Here is a 24,322-nt window from a genome sequence, read left to right as displayed (position 1 = left end):
TGCTAAGAGATACGAGTGGGCGGCACAAACACGTGGTCCATCTAGGAGTGACACTGCAGTGGCAGACAGGATGGCAGTTTGAAAAACTAGGCCCCAAACAGTACATAATTCAAAGAAAAAAAAGAGGTGCAAGATGGAATTGTCCTTGGGCCCTCCCACCCACCCTTATGTTGTATAAACAGGACATGCACACTTTAACAAACCAAACATTTCAGCACCAGGGTCTGCCACACGACTGTGGCTGAAATGATTGGTTCGTTTGGGCCCCCATAAACAAGCTGGCAATTAATCTGTCCCTGCACAAACTGGCTCTACGGAGGCAAGATGTCGTCCTCATCCTCCTCATCCACCGATTCCTCACCCTCTTCAGTGTTGTGTACATCCTCATCCTCACAGAGTATTAATTCGTCCCCGCTGGAATCCACCACCACAGGTCCCTCTGTACGTTCTGGAGGCTGGTCTCCCTGGAAGAGTTGATAATTCATTTTTATGAACATCATCTTCTCCACATTTTGTGGAAGCAACCTCCTACGCCTTTCGTTGACAAGGTTCCCGGCTGCACTAAACACTCTTTCGGAGTACACACTGGAGGGGGGGCAACTCAGGTAAAATAGAGCCAGTTTGTACAGGGACCTCCAAATTGCTTCTTTTTCCTGCCAGTACAGGTACGGACTGTCTGACATGCCTACTTGGATGATGTCACCGATGTAATCCTTTAACAGACAGCCGCACACTTGTCGCTGCTGCTTTAAGGATGCAGGTGCGGCTACAGCCCACACATTTCACAAAGACAGAAAAAAAAAGAAGAATTTTTTTATTATTTGTGCAGCGCACTTTGAGGGTTACACCACCATTTAACAGACAGATGCACGCTTGTCGCTGCTGCTTTGAGGATGCAAGTGCGGCTACAGCCCACACAATTCACAAAGACAGAAAAAAAAAGAAGAATTTTTTTATTGTTTGTGGAGCGCACTTTGAGGGTCACACCACCCTTTAACAGACAGACGCACACTTGTCGCTGCTGCTTTCATGATGCAGGTGCGGCTACAGCCCACACATTTCACAAAGACAGAAAAAAAAAGATGAATTTTTTTATTGTTTGTGGAGCGCACTTTGAGGGTTACACCACCCTTTAACAGACAGACGCACGCTTGTCGTTGCTGCTTTAAGGATGCAGGTGCGGCTACAGCCCATACATTTCACAAAGACAGAAAAAAAAAGAATTTTTTTATTGTTTGTGGAGCGCACTTTGAGGGTTACACCACCCTTTAACAGACAGACGCACGCTTGTCGCTGCTGCTTTAAGGATGCAGGTGTGGCTACAGCCCACACATTTCACAAAGACAGAAAAAAAAGAAGAATATTTTGATTGTTTGTGGAGCGCACTTTGAGGGTTACACCACCCTTTAACAGACAGACGCACGCTTGTCGCTGCTGCTTCGAGGATGCAGGTGGAATCTAGACGGGATTTGGAACTGGGGACACACTACCTCCATCAATTGTCTAAATCCCACTGCACTAATGCGGATACCGGACGCACGTCTAACACCAACATAGCAGTCAAGGCCTCAGTTATACGTTTTGCTTCAGGATGACTGCTGTCGTACTTCATCCTCATCGCTAGGGACTGTTGAAGGGTCAATTGTTTAGTAAAAGTAGTGGTGTTCCTACTTCCTCTCTGGGATGATGAACAACTCCCAGCAGCAGCAACAGCATTAGGAGGAAGTGGTTCTTGATCTTTCCCTATTTTATTTTTATCGGAGAAAGTTTGGTCCTTCATTTATGTTATATTGATATATACGTGCGGCTAAGGCGCACACAAACACAGAAAATATTTTTTTTATTTTTGCTGGAGAGTAGTGCACTTTGTGGGTTACACCACCCTTTAAGAAATGAGTCAGCCGGCTCTTTACTTATGGGATACAGGCGCACGCTTGGCGCTGCTCCTTTGTTGATGCACGTGCAGCCAAAGTGCACACAATTCACAAACACAGAAAATATATATTTTTTTGGTTTGGACTGGAGTGTACTTTGGGGGTTACAGCACCCTTTAACGGTCAAGCCAGCCGGCCCTTTACTTATGACACAGGCGCACGCTTGGCACTACTTTGTTGATGCACGTGCGGCTACTGCGCACACAATTCACAAACACAGAAAATATTTTTTTATTTGGTTTGGACTGGAGTGTACTTTGGGGGTTACAGCACCCTTTAACGGTCAAGCCAGCCAGCCATTTACTTAGGACACAGGCGCACGCTTGGCACTACTTTGTTGATGCACGTGCGGCTACTGCGCACACAATTCACAAACACAGAAAATATTTTTTTTTTGGTTTGGACTGGAGTGTACTTTGGGGGTTACAGCACCCTTTAACGGTCAAGCCAGCCGGACCATTAATTATGACACAGGCGCACGCTTGGCACTACTTTGTTGATGCACGTGCGGCTACTGCGCACACAATTCACAAACACAGAAAATATTTTGTTATTTGGTTTGGACTGGAGTGTACTTTGGGGGTTACAGCACCCTTTAACAGTCAAGCCAGCCGGCCCTTTACTTATGACACAGGCGCACGCTTGGCACTACTTTGTTGATGCACGTGCGGCTACTGCGCACACAATTCACAAACACAGAAAAAATATTATTTTTTTAGCACTTGGGGGGAGCACCCCTGATGGACAGAGCACCCCCTGGACAACACTACAGCACCCCTTTAGGACTGGGACACTGCACAGGACTTTGGAGTGGACACAGACCCTATGGAGAACTGACTGCACAACACAGTCCAGCCTGCCCCTATGGACTTTGAAGTAGTGGACACAGCCCCTATTAACAACAGCAGCACAGCACAACACAGCCAGCCCCTATGGAGTTTGAATTAGTGGACATAGCCCCTATGGACAACAGCAGCACAGCGCAGCACAGCACAGCACAACACTACTCTGCACTACACTACACTACACTTCACAGCCCAGCCAGCCCTAACTCCCACCCTCCCTCTTCACTGTCCACAGCCGAGTGAGAAAATGGCGCCGACGCGGGTACCTTATATAGGATCCAAAACCCGCGAGACCCGGAAGGCGGGATGATGACGTTTTGCCTCGATTTCAGATCCGAGTCAGGCAGGAAAAGTCCAGCCTGACTCGGATCGGCCTCGGATCGGGGGGGGCTCGGGGGGGTTCGGATTTAAGAAATCGTAACCCGCTCTCCCCTAATATATATATATAACAATACTCAGCTCATTATTATTAATGAATTTAAATCTATAATAGCAATATTAATTGCTATGTGATTTACAGTAAGTGATATATGATTTAACCACAGAACACAACATTGATGTTGATCGATTTTAGATCAACTTGAAATCAATGTTTTTGCTTTCTGTGTTTCCTCCTTGTCAATAACCTTCTATAGCACATGTTCTAAAACTTGGCCCTCAGGACCCCAAGGAGTGCATATTTTCCAGGTCTCCTCATGGTATCACAAGTGTAATTATTAGCTCCACCTGTGGATCTTTAAAAATTTGTCAGTGAGAAATTAATACATCTGTGCACCTGCTGGGTGACCTGGAATACGTGATCTGTGTGGGGTCCTAAGGACCGAGTTTGAGAACCTCTGTTCTATAGGATCAGATGACCTGATCAGCAGAGCAGCCAATCTATTCCGCCTTGCAGCAGACTCTTTTGAACACTATTGCTACCTTAGATTCCATCCTTATAGAATAAAGGGTCTCATTCAGACCCGGTCGCAAGCGACGATGCGCTCGCAACCGGGTCGATGGTTAGCCCTGCGCACACGTAGCGGCAGCACTGCATGTGTGCAAGCCCCAGAGTGAGAGAAAAACTCTCTCGCTCCGGAGCTCTCTACAAAAGGGGCGGCTGTCGATGTTGATCGGCAGCTCACCCCGTTTTGTAGGCTGGCCGGGGGGGGTTAAAAAATGTAGGCTTTAAGGAATGCCTACCATTTTGTGGGCAGTCGCACTGATATCATCAGTGATGTCAGTGGGGAGCTTCCTGCTCGATCAGAGCAGGAAGCTCCCTGGGGCTTGCGGTTGCCGAGACCCAACCTTAGGGTCTCGTTGCAAGCCCCGATGATCGCGATGGTGTTCACCATCACGAACATCAACCTGGTCGGTCACTAAGCTGTGTGTGGTAACCCACAGCTTAGCTAACGACCAGGAGGCTGCACTAAAAAAAGGAAGTGGCCACCCTCATTCAGAGGGTGTGATCGCTTCTTGCGACCGCCTCTGAATGAGGGCCATAGTGCCTATATTGGCAGGAGTCTACTCATCAGCATGTATTATCTTTTGCTAATAAACATCATTTAGACTATCATTCTTTTATGTTAGTTTTTACAGCATTTAAGAATATCCAGGGTTATGATAATAGATCTATCAAATTTTTGATCCAGAGTAATGCAAAACAATACCTTCAATATAACAATAATCAGTTAATTTCTCACATGGGAAGATAGAGCACAATCCTGACCCCAAAGATTGCAATTAAAATAATAAATTAGATCAATTACCCATAGAATATTCTGTAGATATGTCTTGTCTGAAGAAATCTAATTATTGTTTTCATTCTGTTTGTGAATTTGCCATTAACAAATTCTGCAATAAGAAACTACACAGCTTAGCCCCCCTTACAGTAAAGAATCCTTTCATATGCTGATGGTAAACCCCTCTTTAGCAGCAAATACAATTAGACATCGATCTGAAGAGTCCTTAATTAAAAAAATGAATTACTGAAAATCGAAATAATAATTTTGCAAGTAATAAAAAGGAATTGTTTTTAAAAATAAAAGATGATAAAACAGTAATAAAACCTTTGTAGTTACTGTGTGTGATACACATATTTTGCCATTGACAGAAATGTATGAATTGTCACACAGAAATTTCCCAACTGGTGAGAGTCCATGAAATTTGTCTTCCATCACATGGACCATTCCCATTTATTTTCATCTTAAATATTTATGTGAATACACTGTAACATGTGCAGGGGCAGCATAGTTTGAGAGTAGGAAAAATAAATAAAGATAACATTCAGATATTTTTCATTAAACCCTTTATAATGTATATACAGTAAGTATGGTATCTGTACAGTAGGAAGAACAAGCTAATAATAACATTAAAATTAGAGATGTGCAGGCTCGGATCAGTTTGGTTTTTCCCGCCAAGTTCAGATTTTTCCCGCCAAATTTCGGGTCTAAGAAAGAGGCAAAACGTCACCTTTTATGGTCAAACATCATCTTTCATGTACTTTTGACAAAAGATGATGCTTGTCCTTGAAAGATGACGTTTTGCCTCTTTCTGAGACCTGAAATTTGCCGGGAACAATCCGAACTTGGCAGGAAAATCCAAACCGATCTGAGCCTGCACATATCAAATTTAAATGCGTGTAAATGTGCTGTTCGGTTCTCCAAAAATCAGAATCCACCCGAATTTCATGGATCTGGACAGATACGAGTCACGGTTTTGATCTCCTGAGAAGATCCGGACAGATCCAAGTTGCTGTTCTGATCTTCCCATGGTTCGAATTCGGATTTTAAATCCAAAGTTCTGGTTTTGTTCTGTAAATATTACATAATTTTAACTATTTTTAAAAACTTTATGAATTTTTTTAATGAAAAAAAGAAACAAGATCCAAAACCAAAACACTTGAGGTTGGTTTTGCAAAACCAGAACTAAAAGACGGGGACACGCGCACATCTCTACTATAAATATCAACATTGACTTTTGCCCATTTCTTGCAATGTAATGCCCACACTGTAAGTTCATTTTTCCAATTTTCTACCAAAAATAATACAGGCACTAATACAGGCACTAATACAGTAGTTACAATGAGACAGAGTAATATGAATTTGGATATGCTGGCAAATAAAAAAGTCATGTGTAGCAGACACATCTCTAAAGTATGTGAAGTGGTTTGGTCATATAGGTAGAAATCCAGTCATGAAGTGGTTAAAGTGAAAGGTGCACTGATCCTTATTTCTGCAATATTGAGAAAAGCCTCTTAATTTTGGAGTATTTATGCTACATGAACAGAAAACAGGACATTAACCGTTATTGGCATACTGTTGGTCTCAGTTCATCTTGAATTTTTATGCTGATGACTGCAAAGCTATGTCTCATCTAAGCAACCCCTTTTCATATGACTATACATCAATCAGTATAAAAATTGTGTTACAATCTAATGAGTTGCGCCCAGTGCCAGTAGCTTCATGAAATGGAAATGTCTGAATGAGGGATACGCGTTGCTAAACATCACTTAAGGATGGAACATATTGATGTAGCTGAACTTCATGCACTGTCATCATGAGAAATGAGATTAACACAATGTGTGCTTTTCATTTTATTTTAAAGAGGAAAAGAAATGGATAGATAACAAATACTAAAAATGCTCACTTTGAAATTGCAGTTTCAAAAATACATAATTACAGATGAGCGAATAGATTTGGCTCTGACTTGGATCCATTAGATTTCCCAGATTTAATGTCTGTAAAAACGAATTTAAAATTTCCCTAAATATTTGAATAAAGTTCACATTAAAGCAGCCAGTGCTTATGCAAGGAAACTCCTTAAGCTTCTCTCATCCAGTGGAAAATAAATAAAATTCTGTTGGCACAGTTACTTAGCATGGGCAGGTAGGAAAAATTTAGGACAGTGAATCCAATTATGATTAGAGATGAGCAGTTAATTTTTGTTGAAAACCAAATGCACCCTTGATTTTGGGTTTCCAAGTTGAACCGAGCACTGGGCTTTGATGACTTTTGGGGTTCAGAGTAGAACCGAGTTCCGGCTTGGGTCTACCCATAAGCTCGGATCTCAGATCTAAAAACTAAATCTCTGGTTTTGGATTGCTTGTAAACAGGTCCAATTTACATAATTGTATCTGTTTTTATCAATTTTAAAGAAAACTGAAATTGAAACCAAAACACTTGAGGATGATTTTCCCAAAACCAAAACCATAACATTTAAGGGTAGTTTTGCCTAAACTAAAATCAAAACAGGTAGGTCAGTGCACATCTGTTATTATGATGTCACTGTGCCATCCTCATCATCATTATAAAAAATACTGAGAAACATTTTTAAAATTGTAAATACAAATAATCAAATAGAGTCACCTCCAAATGAAATGTATTGGATTTTGGTTTGTTGGGAATTCACATTTGTAAATCATTTAGGCCAGGGATGGGGAATCTTCTGCCTGGGGGCCGTATAAGGGCCGCGGAATTATTTGGTCTGGCCCTCTGAGCTTTTTTCTGCAAGAATCATCAGGCTAGCAGGGTGCCTAGAATAGCACCCTGCAGCCAGAATCTATGCTGCAGTGCCATCCTGGAGCTTCCTTAAGTCACTTCAGACAGTCACATCACTGCCCTTACAGCTCCCCGGAGCATCCTCAGGATGCTCCAGGCATTGCTGTAATCACTGGTGATTGTGGCCCATCCCCCATGTGACATCACACAGAGGTGGCATGGCCTGCACTGGGCATGCAAATACATTTCAAAATGGCTCTCAGCAGAAAAAAGGTCCCCCACCCCTTATTTAGGCAAAGCTCATTTTACAGTTGACAACAAGAATTAAAATAAAATATTACATAGTTGCAGATATCCCAAAACTATTCCTTATTTTACTATTAATAAGTGGAATGGATCAATAAATTAATAAAATGGAAATCAAAATCAGAAGGGTAATGATTAATTAATATTTATATTGTTGTGTAGCGGTTGGACCCATTTTTTGTAACTGTGCCACCTTTTTTAGAATTAAATACATGAACTTGAAAATAATTACTTACTTTGATTATTGATGGTGGACTCTATAAAGTAATGATGTGTGGTGACGCTCACTGGACGGTAGATAGCATGTATACTTTTTCTAATATAACCATACTATCTATTAAGGGTGTTTTGTCTACTGCAGCTGACTTGTAGAACATTGTAAGCTGCTATATCAGTGACATCCCTTTATTTACATTTAGGGCTTGTTTCAGAGGTGGACACAGGGTTGAGGTTTGCGTCTTGTTCAATTTGCTTTTAACATGCTTCATGTGACTTGGGCACTTATTATCTACCCTTCTGTCCATTAACTTTAATACTAGCTGGGATACCCGGCATTGCCTGGGTTGAAGACTGGACCCTGAAGTACACCTGCAACCCTTGTTTACATTGTCCTCACCTATAACCCCATTCCATTGATCCCGAAAATTACCACACTTTTTGCTAACATGCATGCAAGCAGTGGTGTAACTACCGTGGGTGCGAGGGACGCAGATGCTATGGTGCCTGAGCTGCCTCTGTGGCCTGCTGCTCCCCCTGCACCCAGTCATGCACACAAGGTGGGCGGTGCAGTCAGGGCCAGCAGCCAATCAGCAGTGGCAGCTCCTGATTGTCCTTCAGTGCACGAGTTCCAACTGGCTTGCGACTGGTGCCAGATTCATATTGTGCCAGCTGTAATTAGCTGGTGGCCCAGCTCCAAATCCACATCTGCTGGCTGCTAATGGCATACAGGGAGAGGCTGCTGGAGGGACATGAGGCAGTGAGTCTTTGGGGGGGCATAATGTGTAAGGGGCAATTGTATTGTGTGGATTAATGTATTATATGGGGCACTACTGCTATGTGGCAACATCTTTAAAGGGCATTACCATGTGGTATAATGTGCAAGGGGCATTACTGTGTAGTGTAAGGTGCATTACAGTGTGGCATCATGTATAAGGTTCAATACTAATGCATTACATAATGTGTATAGGGATACTACTGTGTGGCATAACCTGAATGGACTCTATGTTGGAGCAAATGTATGTGGGTTTTTTTTATCTCTAGGGGGCCTTTCTAAGATCTTGCAAAGTGTCCCGAAGTTCTAGTTACACCCTTGCATGCAAACACAGAGGTTCTGGATTTATTATGAACTTGCATGAGTGCCCAGAGTTTAAAAGGGTACTTTTGTAGCTTTCTCACAGGTACCTGTATAATTTAAGTGTGGCCCTTATTTATAGGAATTGTGTTACAGTATGTGGCCCTGACGAAAGTTCAGACCTAGGCAAAAACCTAATCCTGGTTAAACTACACCACCATGCCAAATTTGGTGGAGCTAGGAAGATAACTCTGGCCGTGCATTAAAGAACAAATAGTCAGATAGACAGACAGACAGACAGGCTTTCTCGCTTATTATATAGATATATGAGTTGTTTACTGTCTTTTTGCCCATCTTTCGTACTCACAGTGTTGCCACACTTCCTGGTGCAGCTGCTCCTGTTATTTGCAGAAGAAAGCCACATTTGCTACTTACAGTATGGCGAGCTGGTCACATGTCACATCTGTATTGGTAGCAAAATGTGACTTATTTCCCTTGCAAACTTTATATTTGAGCTTAGATGCAAATTGTATACAACTTTGATACACAGCTTATTATGGATATGGACATGATCAGACCCTGATGCTATCATTGGGGTCTAGTTTCTATAATAAAAAAACTAGCATCTTTTTTTTGTACTGAAAGTAGATTATCCCAGTTAGCTTGCAATAAATGCAGATTTGAGAATTAAAATATATTGCTCACATGTATATTTTGATCTTTTTCATTTTTCTGTCTTCCTCTTTGTGCTTTATTCCTTTATAGTATATCTTGTGGTATATACTTTTTTCATAAATATAAGTTTTACATTTTTTAAACTCTCTTACAGTGCATTCTTGTAAGTTGTATTGGAATAATAATATGTTTAGAATTAAATTTGAGGCTAGTTGTATTATTTGCATTGTGTTTTGTTGTTTGATGTCAAAGATCAGTGCTGCAATAATGTTTGACCTTTTCTACTTGATGTTTATCTAATTTGATTTTATTAATTGTTATGATGAAATACTTTGAAATACTTGAGGATGAGGACACTTTCAGTTACAGTACATTTGTCTGTTAATTCCGAGTGCATTTTTTTTTAAACTGAGTAACCTGACATTTAGAATAAGTGTCTCTGAAATGTAGTCTTGTTTTTTTCTAAAACTATAAGTATTGCAGTAATATAATACAAGATTACATTTTCAAATTCAAAATAAAACACATTCCCTTCTCTGAGCCCTCTGAATACCGTAGTGATAAAAAAAAGTTAGAAAATTTCTTGCCTTCTAATAGAGGAGATTGTTTCCTGATCTTTTAAAATTAGATTCTGGTCTAGATTAGTAATCAAGATTTCTAGAAGACCCACATTATATTATTAATTTGTAATCATGCTAGATGATCTAGGCAAACACTAGTGTGGTCCAAGCAGGGGTGGTTGATCTTTTATCAGATATGGTCAAACAAAAAATCAGGAATCATTTTTCTATTAGCTACTTTGTACAACCAGTACCAGTGTTTAAAAGTGATGAGGTTATTTTTCTTTCTGTTTCCCTGCAGATGGAAAATGTACCAACCACGTAGGGTCTCTGAAAGTGGATAAGAGTCAAAAAAGTTATCAATTAATGTAGTAGTAAAAATTAATATGCTTCTCAAATTGCTTTACCTCTTTCAAACTCTACCCCATTCTGGTACCTGATTCTTGGTTTCATTCTCTGAACTTATTGATTCAGCAATTTATTTGGTCCCAGAAAAGGCCTCAGATTAGACGTGATCTTTTATCGCAGCAAACACAATTGGGAGGTCTCCAACTTCCAGATATCAAATCCTATTATCATGCTGTACACCGTAATAGAATCCTTGAGTGGACTAGATATAGGGAGATTAAGCAATGGTTTGCTCTTGAAGGCTGTTTCATGAAACGTCCCCCCTGAAATTATGCCTTGGCTACCTTTCTTCTTTTAAAAAAAATCATGCTTTATCCAACTATATCCCCTTCTCTTTCTATTTGGTAGTCCTTATGACATCTGTCACATATTTCCTCATGCTTTGACCCTCTCACTTCCTTTCTAACTAACCCTGATCCCCCCCCCTGGGTATTAACCTTTCGCATTTTCCTAATTGGCTGCTTGAGGGCCTCTTCAGAGTCAGCCAGCTGGTGAATGAGTCAGGTGTTAAGCAATTTGCTGAACTACAAGAAAAATGGAAAATCCCACATTCTGACTTCTGGAAATTCCTCCAGGTTTACCATTTCCTGACCTCTGCAGATAGATTAGGGCAATCATAGAGAGGCCTCACCTCATTTGAGAGACTCTTTGTCGCTCTACCTTCTCCTTCACACACAATTTCGGCTATAAACTAGAGATGAGCAGGTCCGATTCTCAGAGAAAAGGGCCCACCGAACTTGCAGATCTGAGGTGAAATCCGAGTCCGGCTCAGGTTTTCTCACCTGACTTGGATCTCAAAGTGAGGTAAAACGTCATCACCCCACTGTAGGATTCTTGTAGGGGTTTGGATACTATAAAGGTTCCCGCGCTTGCCGCCATTTTCATTCCAGCTGTGGAGAGTGAAGAGGAAGCTAGGGAGGGGCTATGCTGTTGTTGTCCATAGCGGCTTTGCTGTTGCTGTGCATAGGGGCTGGCTGCTATTGTCCACAGGGGCTGGCTGCTGTTGTCCATAGGGACTGGCAGGGCTGTGCTGTGCTGTTGTCCATAAGGACTGTGTTGTTGTCTATAGGAGCTGTGCTGCAGATGGAAGAGGGGGGTTTCAGTGGCTCCTGTGTCACTGCAGTCCATAACAGAGTGCTGCTGTGTTGTCCAGGGGGTGCTCTGTCCATTAGGGGTGCTTTTCACCCCCAGTGTGAAAAAAAAAAAAGTGTTTTTTTCTGTATGTGTATGTGCACATTAGCCACACTTATCAACAACGTAGCTGTGCAAGCGTGCTGCCTGTGTCATTAATCAAGGGGCTGCTGCCTTGTTCAGGGGTGCTCTCCCCCTACAAGTGCAAAAAAAATATATAATAATAAGTGTTTTTTGTTTCTGCATGTGCGCATGTTAGCCACACTTATCAGCAACATAGCTGTGCAGGAGTGCTGCCTGTGTCATTTATCAAGGGGCTGCTGCCTCATTTAAGGGTGCTCTCCACCCCAGTGTAAAAAATAAATAAATAATAAAAGTGTTTTTTTTCTTTGTGTGTGTTAGCCACACTTATCAGCAATCTAGCTGCATAGGGGTGCTGTCTGTATCATTTATCAAGGGGCTGCTGCCTCGTTCACGGGTGCTCTACCCCCCAGTGTAAAAAAATAAAAAATTAAAATAAAAGTGTTTTTTTGCCTGTGTGTGTGTGCTTTAGCTGCACTTATCAACAATGTAGCTGCAGCAAGAATGCTGCCTGTGTCGCTAATCAAGGGGCTGCTGCCATGTTCAGGGGTGCTCTCCCCCAGTGTAAAAAAAATATTAAAAGTGTTTTTTTTTCTGTGTGTGTGCATTAGCCACACTTATTAGCAACATAGCTGCACAGGGGTGCTACCTGTGTTGTTTATCAAGGCACTGCCTCATTCAAGGGTGCTCACCCCCAGTGTAAAAAAAATAAAATAATAAAAGTGTTTTCTTTCTGTGTGTGTGCATTAGCCACACTTATCGGCAACTGCTGCCTGTGTCATTTATCAAGGGGCTGCTGCCTCATTCAGGGGTGCTCTTCCACACTTTTAAAAATAGTTTTTCTTGTATGTGTGGTTGTGTGCATTAGCCGCAAGTTAGCTGTGCTAAAATTGGTTGGTGACACTGCTGCAAGACTGCAGTGAGTATGTAGGACAGTCACATGACAGGAGATCGGGAATAACATACCAGTCTTGTAGCTGCCAGCAGCAGTCATGATGATGATGCAAGGCCGTCAACGTCATCTATGGAGGCCAATGCCAAAGGGGTTAAGTCAGGCCATGTAAAAAAATCAACTTTTACCCTGTTAAAGAAAAAAAAATCTAAAGCTTTGTTAGCTTTAGAGAAACAAAAAATTGGCAATATGCCATTCAGTGCATGAAGTGGCAAGGAAAGGATAAGGCCTTAGCCTTTATTTATAACTGGTAGTTCTAGTTGTGATGATTTAAACCTTTCTGCTTGTAGTAGACATATAAAAATAAATTAAATTGTTAAGACAAGTAAGACAATGGAACCAACTGTGTGCTCCAAAAAGTCACAGATCCCTGAGCAGATTCCAAGTGTGTCCACAGTTGCCATGTGTGAGCCTGACCTTTCTAATACTGTACCTGAAGAGTATCCTTATTCCACCATTTGGGTGCCCTCTGCAAATGTGGGGATGAGCAGCACAAGTCAACTTGCTGACGTAGAAATTGAGGAGGATGAGGAGGATATTTATGTAGTTGGCGATAACAACAAGAAATATGAGGATGTTGATGATTATAAGGATGTTGATACCGAGGATGTTTGTGTAAAAACTGTAAATCAGGCAACAGTTGTTGCCCATGGTGGGAAAAATCCCATTGTTGTCATGCCTGGGCAAAGGACCAAAAAATCCACTTCTCAAGTGTGGAATTATTTCCACCCAAATCCGGACAACCTTTACAAAAGCCATTTGGAACCATTGCCAAGTAACAGTGAATAGAGATAAGGACCTTAACTATCTAGGAACCTCATCACTGTTACGTCACTTGCAGTGCATTCATCAAATTGAAAAGGGTTTTTCAAATTCAGAAACATTGGATAAAAAAAGTGTAACAACAATCAGTCCAGTGTCACCTAGCTGATCCCTTCTATCTGGATCCAAGTGCCTCCAATCTCCACCACCAACACCTGCATCATCATCAACATCCTCAAACGTGATTGGAAGTAGTCATGCATTCAATTTCAAAAGAATGACTGACTCCTTTCCTATCAATGGTTCCTCAGAAGGATCCTTGAGTGCTATGCCTGTTGCTGCTGCTGCTGTGAGTGGATCTTCATCCCAGAAAGGGACCAGGAAGAAGACTACTTTTAGTTTAACCAAACAATTGACTGTGAAACACTCCTTTGCAATGGTGAACAAGTATGACAGCAGACACCCAGTTGCACAGCGGATTACTGACACCATTACAGCTATGCTGGTATTAGATGTGCATCCAGTATCCACCATTAATGGAGTGGGATTTACACAGTTAATGGAGGTCCTGTGTCACCACTACCATATCCCTTCTAGATCCCAGTTCTCTAGAATAGCAATTCCCAATCTGTACAAGGACATTAAAAAAACCTTATTAATGTCCTCCAAAATGCCATTGTGCACACTGTCCACTTAACCACAGATAAGTGGACAAGTGGAACAGGGCAAATTAAATATTAGATGACTGTGACAGCCCACTGGGTAGGTGTATTACCTCCAAAAGTGCAAACAGCAGCAGCAGCATCTAACAAATGCCAGCTTATTTAGAGACAGGCTACTCTGTGTATAACCAGTTTCACTAAGAGGCATACCACTGAGAACCTCTTAGAAAAACTCAGGGAAATCATTGCAAAATGGCTTACCCCACTTGGACTCTCCTCGGGATTTGTGATTTCTGACAATGTCAGCAATATTGTGCAAGCATTACATGTTGGAAAATTCAAACACCTCATGTTTTGCTCACACAATTAATTTGGTGGTGCAACATTTTTTTTAAAATGACAGGGGCGTGCAGGAGATGCTCTCGGTGGCCCGAAAGATTTCTGGACATTTTTGACATTCAGTAACTGCGTGTCAAAAACTGCAGAACCAGCAAGAACTGTTGAATTTGCCCTGCCATCAGCTGAAGCAAGAGGTAGTAACTATGTGGAATTCTACCCTCTATATGCTTTAGCAGATGGAGGAGCAGCAAAAGGCCATCCAAGGCTACACTACAGCCTATGACATAGGGAGAGGAGCGGAAATGCACCTTAGTCAAGTGCAGTTGTGCAATGTTCTCAAACCCTTTGAACTTGCCACATGTGAAGTTAGTTCAGACACTGCCAGCTTGAGTCAGGTCATTTCCCTAATCAGACTTTTGCAAAAGCAGCTGGAGAAACAGAAGGATGAGCTGAAAGAGTGATTCCGCTAAGTATGTCAGAATTGTAGATGAAGCCATTCATTGGCTTCGACAGGATCCAAGGGTCATCAAGATCTTGAAATCAGATCACTATATTTTGGTGACCATACTTGATCCTAGGTTTTAAGTCATACCTTGTTTCTTTCTTTCTGATGGACTTAAATCTGAAAAAATGCAAAGAGCTGTTGGTGAAAAATTTGTCAGCTCAAGTAGCACTTAACATGGCAGCATCCCCTCCTTCAGTTTCTGTGGCTGCCTGGAAAAAAACAAGATTTTCCTAAGAGACCCACTGCTGGTGGTGATGCAGATCAGTCAGCAAAAACTAATGACATCTGGTTGGGTCTGAAAGAACTGTCTACAATGAGTGACATGCCTACTGTGACTTTTTCTGATATGGTCACCATTCAGAGAATAGTGGATGACTATTTTAGGGATAGCATCCAAATAGGCATGCCAGACAGTTCGTTTCACTACTGGCAGGAAAAAGAGGCAATTTGGAGTCCCTTATACAAACTGGCTTTGATTGACTGTACTTAAGTTGCCCACCCTCCAGTGTGTACTTTGAAAGATTTTTCAGCGCAGATGGGAACCTTGTCAGTGATTGGCATAGGAGATTACATCCCCAAAATGTGGAAAAGATGATGTTCATCAAAATGAATTACAAATTCTACAAGGAAGACCTTTACCAACAATTAAGTAAAAAAAGTAACAGAAGTGTCTGTAATGGTGGATTCAAGCAGGGACAAATTAATATTGTGTGAAGAAAAGGATGTACAAACTGATGGGGATGATGATGATGATGATGATGACATCTGAACTTACCTATGTTGTAAAGCCAGTTTGTGTATGGGGTCATTACCACCAATATCCACTGCACATTGGCAGCTTGTTTTGTGGGGGGTCCAAACAAACCAATGATTTCAGCCACAAGTGGCAGTCCCTGTCGCTGAAGCGATTGGTTTGTTAAACTATGAATGTCCTGTTTCATATATACAACATAAGGGTGGGTTGGAGGACCCAAGGACAATTCAATCTTGCACCTTTTTATTTGCATTATGTGCTGTTTGGGGCATTGCTGCCTGTCATTTTCAATTGAATGGTTTATGAGTGTCCAGAAATTGTAATGGCCACAGACAGCATCTCCTGCATGCCCCTTTCAATTTTTAAAGAAAATTCAGAACCACCAAATTGAGAAGTAGCTGCACAGAGCATCTTCCTGCTAGGATGTGTGTGGAAATACGTTTAATACAAAAATGAGTTGTGTATATTGGTCACATACAAATATATTTACATGGTCCATACAGTGCGTAAAGCAGGCTGAGGTAACATGAAGCATGCCTCCTGTTGTTGTCAACAAATAACTTCCAGTAGGCCCAGCAAACATCATAGGTGCTGGCAGTTCTAAGTCAGCCGGAGAACTACAGGCTGCTTTCCTCTGATGTAAACAGCAAGTCTTGGTCCCATTATCACTAACAACCTCCCTGAGTACAAACTAGTAAACATCTGTTTACAGTATGTTCTAGCATCACCTCCACAAGCAAGGTCACTTCATTTTTTTTATTAGATCATGATGTATAAAAAATTTACAAAACCTCCTCCAGATCAAAGATGTCTTTTAGGAACTGAAGAACTTGATCCTAGTTTGATCTTCCCTCATAATTTTTTTTAAGAATCAAACTATTAAATTAAATAAATTAAAAACTACTCATTCCTAAAATCCTTTCCCTGTCTTCAGTCCATAAACATTCCAACTCTGTCGGGCCTCTGACCTAGTTAAGGAAAACATTCTTGGTTTTTAAAATTCCTAGGGGTCGTATAGTTTATTAAACTGCCTTCTTGTCTACCACTGCAATGCCACTCTGTGCCATGTTCGAAGTTGAACTGCCACATGTAAGTGCCGCCCACTGCGGTCACTTAGCTTAGTCAGCCAGCTAGCTGGATGCAACCTTTTGGCCAATTATGATGAAAAAATCAATACTGTGAGCTGGGAACCAATCCAGATCAAAAACCAGAGGAGATACAGATCCAAAACCCAAACACGGGGTCAGCGCACATCTCTACTATAAACCAGCATCTTTTAACCAACCCAGCCTCTCCTTTCCACCCATGGGCCAAAAATTGGGAATTAGGCCTGGGTATTTCCTTCACAGAACAAGAATGGCAAACTATATTTCTCAAAACCCACAGTAGCTCTATTTGCACATTTGTTAAGAAAACTCAATATAACATTTTTATGTGGTGGTATATGCACCCTTCCCTAATCCATGACAAGTTTCCAACTATATCTGGCTCTTGTTGGAAATGTCTTTCAGCCCCTGGGTCTCTACAACATATATGGTGGGACTGCCCTCGATTATCTAAATTTTGGAATGAGGATATCTCCATTTTGCAACAGATTCTAGGTGCTCCCATCCCTACTGATCCCGCATTTTGGCTGCTTAATCATTCACATACCTCATTGGGGGTCTTACTAAAAATCCTTACTATGCCATCTTTGTAATGCGGCCAGGGCGTTTATTCCAATATTTTGGATTTCCCGCACTCCTCTCACCCATAAAGAATGGTTCCAGAGGATCAATTACTACATGTTCCTTAGAAGACCTCTTAAGGTCTTCTACCGATAGGCCCTCTACTTTCACCGGTATGTGGTTCCCATGGCTTGAATATAAGTCCACCATGGAATATTTGTCTTGTTTGATGCTTGAATGGATCAATAATGAAGCCTGACCTTGAGTAGAACTTGACCTTCTTGTTTTATTGAGGTGCATTTAACAAGAACACAAAGGGGTATATTTGCTAAAGGTCTATTTTAATAAACTTTGATCAATTTTAAATCAATCTAAATCGATCAAAATTGATGTGGTGTTTCTGGGTATAAATCACACATTTACCAATAGAAAATTTTTGTTTTTTAAGTGTTAGTACATGTGTGACATAGCCCCACAAACACACATCAATTCAGAACAATTCAAAATTGATTAAAATCGATCTTTAGTAAATATACTGAAGAGTATCAATAGATACAAGCTTCAAAAAATTATTTGCATCCTTAATGGCCTACACATGTAATTGTCTCTATCTTTTCAAGGCATATTGCAAAGAATTGAGAAGAAGAAATATTACTTCCCTTTCACTTGAGGACTTTTATTGGGACTTTATTCAAAATGATTTGTTTTTATGTTTGATTTTATAAATGGTTGCATTAGAACAGTCACCAACTATTTTGTTCTGTTTTATTCTGTAGCTATAATTTCTCATATTGATCAGTTGAACATTTCCCTCTTGTGTATTTAAGATCTCATATTGCACATTTCCCCTTATTTTGTATGTGTTTTACTATCAGATATTTAATATGTGATATTATTATATAACAATAATATTACCGTATGTAGTTATGTGACGTAGGCAGATACACAAGTCAGCATGCATGCATGGAACGAAATATGTATATTCACCAATAATGTCGAGTTGTACCCATCTCTGTGGCCAGTCTTCCCTCATCTGCATGCTTGGCTTATTACTCGCCACCACCAACAGTGTGCACTTGCACCAGCCCCATCCTTGGAGCAAAATAAATGTTTGAATGCAGACATAATTACACTTTGGCCACCTCTGCATAGTTATTGCACTAATTGCAATCCAACATACCCTCTGAGAACTTTGCCTACATGAGAATACCCTATTACCAGTCAGCTATGCCTCTTCAACCAGAAGTGGAGGTGCAAATGAGCGGTGTACAGCTCTGCATCTCCCAAAGTTGCAAATGCTTGGTTGCAGAGCATTCACAGTGTAAAAACATGCAAGATACACCCTGCAAACAGACTTGTGTTCAACTCCACATCAGCCCCACAGTATCTTGTGTCTATTGGTCTCTAGGGCACCACGTGTAACATGTATGGATTTGTCTTCTCTTCTTGTGCACCAATAAATGTTTTCTACATGATAAAAAAGAGCACTAAACTAGGCACTAAAAGTTAGCAATATGAGAAGTAGGGTGATAGGCATAGGTGTATTTATAGTGGGTACAGAGTGTGCAGTGCAAATGGGCCCCTGAGTCCAGGGCCCCCCAGTGCACACCCTGCACCCATTATATACTTACATTGTGCCAGCAAGTGGGTCCATCCCCCACCACAGTGCCAGTGACATCTTCTGGTAGGTGGCACCGTGCACATGCACCATCTTCCCGAATTTCACTTTGAAGATGATGCCACAGAAAAAGGGCCCTTTTGCTGGCACAGGTAACAAGTTGGGCTTGGGAGGAAGGGCGCTGCTGAGAGGAGGTGCCTGCGGGCCACCTCAGGTATTGTGATACGATTCACTATTATAAATTTACTTTCAACATTTGCCAGGGACATTTCAATATTGTGCAATAAAAGTAAATATAAACTCCAGTCGTAAATGTGAATACAGCGCAAAAAAATAGCTTCTTCTTCTTGCTTTGTAGCTGCCTACTATTTCCAGATTAATAGCTGACAACAAATTTATGATCTACATGGCTGGAAATAGATTTGATTACTATGATAATTAATTCCTGGGGCTTCTCAGCTAGACAAATCCAACTGCATACATTATGAATTGTAGCTCTGGGATGGTTCTAGCATGTTACCAGATGGCTTTGGGTCATCAAGGGAAGTTGAGCCACTGGTAGTTTGTTTTGTTTAAACCATTGCATAAATGTTTTTATTAACATATATATTTTTCTATATTTCCCATAAGACTGACAACAATAAATTGTTTTTTTTATCATTGTTATTATTAAACAGACAGTGTTGACATATAAAGACTACAGCAAAACATAAAAACAACTGAACTAGTAAAATATAACTAGTAATTATACAGCAAATAGCTTATTTATTAACTTAACTCCAACCTCTGTTTTCTCCCATATTTGTAACAAAGTAAGATGTATGTTGGATAAGCAAACGTTATTAATTATTATTAAACGTTATTAATAAAATAAGCAAACAAATATAGAATACAATTATACAATGGACTAACTTTTATGGGAAAGATTTCTGGACTGCACAGCCTGACTATATATATATAATGGGAGGTGCTACCTGATGAGACTAATTGCAGGCACAGAAACAGATGATTGCCGCTTTAAAAATAACCCCAACAATGTGAATCATATAAAAAGTGGTATATGTGCTTTTGTTTATGGCAGGACACATAAGTAGTACAGTATATGCACATGTGTTATGGCAGGAGAGACCAGAAGTATATGTATCTGGGTTACATCAGTAGTATGTGCACCTGTTTTATAATAAGATGCATCAGTAGTATAGAAGCCTGGTTTATGTATTCTATAAATGAAACAGACTTTATGTATCCAAGCAGTGTAGTTAATAAAGAGCATCATCACATTAAACATTTAAAACATAACTGTATGCAGACGCAGCTTCAAAATAAAAGTCTAAATGAAATATAATTAAAAAGGAACACCTGATACCTTTCACAAATAAATGTGCAGCTGCTTGCAATCAAATATGCGATTAAGCCTTAACAATTTCTTAAAGTATAGGATACTGTTTTAGCGGCAGCAAGATTTATTAATGCAGCGATACTGTAGGGTTTAAGATACAATTAGCCAGACAGTCACTGCAGCTGACCATCACCATAATCATCATTTTGTAATTGCAACAGTGGTCAAGCACCCACAAGTTTCCCAACTACTGACAGGTGCATATGTATCTGTCCCAGTTTTCATAATGTAGATTGCATTTGTGCCAACATGCCCATATTGTACTTTGGCCTAGTTTGCACGACCCCTACATTCCCTGACCCACTTCTTCAGTCATAAGGAGCCATAAACTTTTTATGGTAGCATTACTGCCTCACAGCACTGAGGTCGTTGGTTCGATACCCACTACGGCCCTAACTGTGTGGAGTTTGTATATTCTCCCTGTGCTTGCGTGGGTTTCCTCCGGGTTCTCCGGTTTCCTCCCACACTCCAAAAATATACTGGTAGGTTAATTGGCTCCTAACAAAATTACCCCTATTGTGTGTATGTGCATGTGCATGTGGTAGGGAATATAGATTGTAAGCTCCACTGGGGCAGGGACTGATGTGAATGGCCGAATATTCTCTGTAAAAGCGCTGCGGAATATGTGTGCGCTATATAAATAACTGGTAATAAATAAATAACATGAATGAAGCAACTGAATGCTCATGTGAGTATGAATATAATAGTGCTTTGTATACAACCAAAGAAGTATTTTTTTTCTTTACACAGCAAAATAAACTTTGTAAACAACTCAACAGGCTCTCCACAATGTCTTCAACTAATTACAGCTATAGATAGCATTTCTTCTATGAAAGGCAGCCAATCCATTTTTAAATTCTATTCAATGATTTGCTGCCACCACCTCATGTGGAAAGGATTTTCATAGCATAACCTCACTTACGGTAAAGAACCCCTTCATATGCAAATAATGAAACACTCTTTCTTCCATTTGCAATTCATGGCATTTGCGTTCTTGTATTAGTCTTAAAAAAAAAGTTATCAAACAAATATTCATTAATAATAATTATTAATTTATTAATCAGGTCTCCTACATGTGTCTTTTTTTTCAAACATATTATAATTTTAATCCTTCTATTCCTTTTATGAATTACTGTAGGTTGTGTGCTTCTGCGCCCTCCCAAATTCTCCTGTGTCCCTCTTACAATGAGGCACCAAAATCTGTACCTTATAAAATCTGTACCTTGATCTAACTAGTTACCTGTACAATAATAACACAATGTTTGCACATACAATACTTGCCGACTCTCCCAGAATAATCAAGTACATGCATAGCCTTTTATGGTATTACTTTGGGAGGTAGTTAATAGACCGGCATGTCAGGAACACTGCTACTGGGACCCGATGCAGAACCCAACCTGCAGCCTTACTTACCTCCAATCTCCACTTCGTGTGCCTGGGCAGCCGCAATCCATCTTCACGGCAATGCTCCAGCCACAGGGCGCAGGTCTCCCTCTCCATGGTGGCTGGTGTTCCTCGTGCAGTGTGGCATCATCCTCCAGAGTTGCTGGTCCTCAGTTCATGGGCACAGCCATCTTGTCATCGCCAGGGTCCACCAGTGATTCCTGGGTCTCTAGTCAGCTGGGAGTCTGTCACCAATCAGCAACAGGCACTGTATATATAAACCCTTCTTGGATACTCATTCAGTGCCTGTACAATGTCTACTCAAGTCCTATTAATTGGCTCCTGTTACCATTATACCTTGGATTTTCTATGCAATCCCGTGTTTCGCATCTTTGTCAAAAGTCACTACTCTGGGTACTAACCCGAAGCCCCTAAAGACACACCCCTGTCTCTATGACACACCTCAGTGTACTACATCTGGAGTTTGACGCATCTTTGTGTATTCAAGACCCACAAGCATCGCAAGCCAAAGTCACCACAGTCTAGCTGGATATACCTCTATACGTTGACCAAGGTTTCTCATCCCATCTTGCTGGGCTTACTACAGTTACTTGGACTCAGGATTCCTGTATCTGTCCATTGAGGATATTCAGTGTCATCTGACTAGTGCCCTGCTTGTCATGGAGTTCCTACATTAGTCGTTCAACTCCCTATACACTGTTACCTTCAAGTCACAGACTCTCAGGATGTGTTCACTCATTCTGGACTGTTAGTTTATTACTACCCATCATTCCCAGCAGTTTCCTGTATGTTCCAATAAAACCCCATATATATCACAACTGGATCTTATTTATCTTATGAGGAAAAACTATCTCAAACCTCCTCAGTTTCTGCCACCACGGTTTCAGCCCACAGAGTCTGCTCCATCACAGGCAGCCAATCTTCCTAGAGTCGTGACATGGTGGACGAGATGCTGCCGGTCTATATCCCGACAATGAAAGCCCAACAGGGGACTTAAGATAGGCATCAAAATACCGACGCCTATCTTAATCCCGATTCTGGAATGCAGAAGGATGCTATACCTATCAAGATAAGTGCAAGCATCCTAGCACTTAGCTGTGGGGGGGTTAGGTTTAGGGACTACCAGGAGGACTTAGTTATAGGCACCCCCCGGGGAGGGTTAGGGTTAGCCTAGGGGCTGGGGGGGTTAGGGTTAGGCGCCACTGGGGGGGGTTAGGCACCCCCCCAGGAAGGTTAGGTTTAGGGTACTGGAAGGGGGGACTTACTGTTAGGCACCACCCCAGGAGTCTTTGGGTTAGGCACCACTAAAGGATGGTTATGGTTAGAGGGGGAGAGGGGAGGGTTAGGGTACTTACCAGACTAGTCGGGATCTTGTCCTGTCGGGTTCCTGGAGTTGGGATTTGAACCAACGGCTATTACTTTTGTACTACCTACCATTGGTTGTTTATTTTAAATTCAATAAAGACATTGTGACCAAAGCAAGAATACTTGGGGGGGATTTCTTAAGGGGCATTTGTTGTTTTTATCAAAAACTTGCTGGTGATATTGCCCATTTAACTGCCAGATTTATTATCTAGAAGTGGCTTAAAATACAAATACTGTAGCTTGTGAAGTGTGGTGATGTGTGGGGGTTATAAACCCCTAAATTACGTATAGTTTAAGGAAAGACATTGTCATTCTAGGTAGGGGACCCAAACATATATTTGGGACCCTGCAACTAGGAATTCACAGGCCAATGCTAATTAGCACTGGTTCCTTCCTAATTCACTTGGCTGGTGGAATCCAGGGTTAAAAAATGCATGACCTCTTTATAAATGATAGTAAACTCTTTGTTCCCCTTATAAAAAACTAATATCTGGGTGCCCCATAAATAAGTAATCTAATATATGACCCATTAAATTATCTACAGATAAATCTTTTTTATTTAATATTATATGTGACCACCTAATTTCTAGCAGAATACCTGTGCTCCCTACAATTAAGCAATGTACCGCCTTTAACTAAATAAATAAAAAAACACCCAAAAATATATTTGACCCCATTATAAATAGAAATAATAATATTGCTTCATTATTATTTATAATGCAAATCTGGGGCCCTTTACAATTTATTTTTTTTTTTGCATCATTTTAATATTATTTTTAAGTAGTAATGTAGTGAGTACTAATTACTTTTCTTGATGTTCTTTTCTTAATCCAACAAAGTTTGTTGAGCTTCCCAACACAAATGAGTTAAGAATTTTCAAGGTCTAGCAGTTCATCACTAATCTGTCCCTGCAGGACAGGATTTCTAAACATCCTCAGCATTGGAGCTGGCACTGCCATCTTGTGACAAGTCAGGTGATCGCTAGTCAGCCAGTCTGGGTACAATGTGGTTACACATGATCGCTGAAGCTAATCCACATCCAGGGTACTCTGTATAAGTCCCTCCTGGTGCTTCATCCAGTGCCAGAGCAATTTCTGTGTTTACTCAGGGCCGTTTCTACCCATACGCATGGTACGCAGCTGAGTAGGGCGCCACATATTGGAGGGCACCTCAGCTGCGACCATGC

The sequence above is a fragment of the Taudactylus pleione genome, unplaced genomic scaffold, assembly GCF_031769625.1.
Source record: "Taudactylus pleione unplaced genomic scaffold, aTauple2 ptg000228l, whole genome shotgun sequence".
In the NCBI taxonomy this organism is placed as follows: Eukaryota; Metazoa; Chordata; class Amphibia; order Anura; family Myobatrachidae; genus Taudactylus; species Taudactylus pleione.
This window is presented reverse-complemented; position numbering follows the sequence as displayed.